General features: G+C 40.4%; 1 long non-coding RNA gene across 1 annotated transcript; it reads left to right on the forward strand.

Moving 5' to 3' along the window:
• Positions 1-2,365: 2,365 nt before the first annotated feature.
• LOC119324057 lies at positions 2,366-3,415 on the forward strand. The gene is made up of 2 exons (XR_005156744.1): positions 2,366-2,505; positions 2,759-3,415. It is a non-coding gene; the product is annotated as an uncharacterized LOC119324057 (long non-coding RNA).
• The last annotated feature ends 25 nt before the right edge of the window (positions 3,416-3,440 follow it).

Genomic DNA, 3,440 nt, shown 5'->3' on the forward strand with positions numbered 1-3,440 from the left:
TACAATGCTTGCTAACCGTCAATAAATTTACAACCTCTACTTCTTAGATGTGAAGTCATTACTCCCCATGGAGTAAGCAAACGAAACATATATAATTTCAGATTTATGACATTCAACTCATTCAACCATTTACTCATAGGATATAAGTGAAGCACAAAAGTAAATAACAAACTACTCCAAGAAGATATAAGTGAAGATCAATGAGTAGCTAAATAATTATGTAATGTGAAGACTCTCTCTCATTTAAGAATTTCAGATCTTGGTATTGTATTCAAACAGCAAGAAAAGCAAAACAAAATGACATTGCAAGGATAGCACAACTCATGTGAAGAAGCAAAAACTTAGGCTCAACCGATACTAACCGATAGTTGTTGAAGAAGAAAGGTGGGATGCCTACCGGGGCTTCCCCAAGCTTAGATGTTTGAGACTTCTTGAAATATTATCTTGGGGTGCCTTGGTAATCCCCAAGCTTGAATTTTTGTGTCTCCTTAATTCCTCTCATATCATGGTTTCTCTTTTTATCAAAAGCTTCATCCACACCAAACTCAACAAGAACTCGTGATATAGGTTAGTATAAACCAATGCAAAACCTTATCATTTTCTACTGTAACAAATCACTAAGATTATTACTCAACATTGAATACTAAATGTCTCTACATATTTAATACCCATATCCTCAAATAGAATCATTAAACAAGCAAACATATGCAAACAATGCAAACATAACAGCAATCTGCGAAAACAGTATAGTCTGTAAAGAATGCAAGATTCATCATACTTCTCTAACTCCAAAAATTATGAGAAAAATACTATGATGTAGAAGATTTATCAGAGCTCAATATTCAAAAAGTTTCAACATTATACCGTTCTCTGACTTTTCTAGGGAATTTTTTCAACAGCGGTAAACTTTCTGTTTTCAAACAGCAACATGTATACTAGCAAAATAAGCATGGTAAAGGCTATCCTTGGCATTTTTATTTAAAATATAGATGCAAAACATTATTATAAATAACAGCAAGCAAATACTAACAAAATAAAATGACGCTCCAAGCAAAACACGTATCATGTGGTGAATAAAAATATAGCTCCAAGTAAAGTTACCGATGAACGAAGACGAAAGAGGGGATGCCATCCGGGGCATCCCCAAACTTAGTTGCTTGGTTGTCCTTGAATATTACCTTGGGGTGGCTTGGGCATCCCCAATATAAGGCTCTTGCCACTCCTTATTCCATGGTCCATCGAATCTTTTACCCAAAACTTGAAAACTTTAACCACACAAAACTCAAAACAAAACTCGTAAGCTCCGTTAGTAAGAGAAAACAAACCACCACTTAAGGTACTGTAATGAACTCATTATTTGTTCATATTGGTGTTAAACCTACTGTATTTCAACTTTTCTATGGTTCATACCCTTACATACTACTCATAGGTTCATCAAAATAAGCAAACAACACGTAGAAAACAGAATCTGTCAAAAACAGAATAGTCTATAGTCATCTGTATCAAACGTATACTTCTGGAACTCCACAAATTCTGAAATAAATTGGTGGACCTGAAGAATTTGTCTATTACTCATCTGCAAAAAGAATCAACCTAAAAGCACTCTCCAGTAAAACATGGCAGCTAATATCGTGAGCGCTAAAGTTTCCGTTTTTTACAGCAAGATCATATAGACTTCATCCAAGTCTTCCCAAAGGTTCTACTTGGCACTTTATTGAAACAAAAGTTATAAAACATGATTACTACAGTATCATAATCATGTGAACACACAAAAACAGTAAGGGTAAATATTGGGTTGTCTCCCAACAAGCGATTTTCTTTAATGCCTTTCTAGCTAGGCATGATGATGACAATGATACTCACATAAAAGATAAGAATTGAAACATAACAGGAGCATCATGAAGAATATGACTAGCACATTTAAGTCTAACCCACTTCCTATGCATAGGAATTTTGTGAGCAAACAACTTATGGGAACAATAATCAATTAGCATAGGAAGACAAAACAAGCATAACTTCCAAATTTTCAACACATAGAGAGGAAACTTGATATTATTGCAATTCCTACAAGCATATATTCCTTCCTCATAATAGTTTTCAGTAGCATCATGAATTAATTAAGGACAGTAAAACTGAGCCTAAACCGAGATCTCTCATGCCCCCAGCGATTTTGGCCGTTGGATTATGCATTTAGATCGTTTCTCACCGTCAGATGATGTTTCAGCGCCAGTTTACCGCGACTGGGCCGCCTGTCTTGATGGGCAGCTATTCTGGAGACTGTTTTGAAGGCCTGTCGTTGATTGGGCTTCAACGGCCCATTTATCATCTGCAGTCGAGGAGGCGATGCTAGCGAGGAAACCGGTGGTCGACGGGATCCCGCGGATGCCAAGCTGCGCAAGAGGGATCTAGCGCTCAAGGGAGCCGATGAGACGCGTGCGGCGGTCCAGGGGACCTAGCTAAGGCGAGGCGTCTGAGGGAATCTGGCACTCGAGTGGCTGCCTCCAGGTCAGTTCGCTCATCTTCCCTTCCCTTCTCTCTTAGGTCCTGAAGGCGGCAGCCGCAACGAGTCGGCGATGCCTCCGCTGAGGTTGCGGCAATGGAACCCGCGCCAGGTGGTGCTGGGCCGTGCGAGTGTGCGGCATGGGCCGCTGGCCTTGGGACATATCCACATCCATAGCTCTGGCGGCAACGGCGGCGGTAGCGGATGACGTCTCATCCATAGCTTCTAATTTAATCCTCCTCTCTTTTTCTTGCATAGGGTACTCTTGTTGGGTAACCTGTTCTTCTCGATGGTGCTCCAGCAACTGCATAATTCAGGCTGGTGGTGATTGAGGGTACTGTACACGAGGACATGTGTATGGGAACAACAATACACCAGGCCCACCTATATTTCTTTTCTTTTCATGTACGATTCCTTTTTCCACAAAACAATTTCTTTGCCCTGACATACTGCCAATCCAATTTGTACATACAGGTAATGTTGTTGGCGATGGTCAATTGATTTGAGCATATTTGGAGACTCATGGGCGCGGCTGTACTGCCGAGTCACCACCGGAGAGAGGATCCCAGAGGAGATGGGCAGATGCTCCAGAGGATTTTGTACAAACACCAACTTCCTCTTCATCTAGCTGATCTTTTCTCGAAAACTTGAGTGACTGGACTTATGCACTTGTCCCTTAGAGTCAATGGTCACATCCTCTTGCGTATTCAGGCCAGCTCTTCTTTCACCCAATATGCCTATTTCCAAATATTCACGTCCTTGGTTCTCTCCCATCTGACCTGTGACTAAAACTAAAATTAATATGTGCAACTAACAATGGGGCATCTCATGAGAATGGAGTTGAAACAATCGATGTACTGATGGACATGTTATTTTGTTATTGCGTATTTGTATAGTTTGGACCTCCATCCTGAATAGATCAACAATACGATTGGTGTAC

This window comes from Triticum dicoccoides, chromosome 6B (genome assembly GCF_002162155.2).
Source record: "Triticum dicoccoides isolate Atlit2015 ecotype Zavitan chromosome 6B, WEW_v2.0, whole genome shotgun sequence".
In the NCBI taxonomy this organism is placed as follows: domain Eukaryota; kingdom Viridiplantae; phylum Streptophyta; class Magnoliopsida; order Poales; family Poaceae; genus Triticum; species Triticum dicoccoides.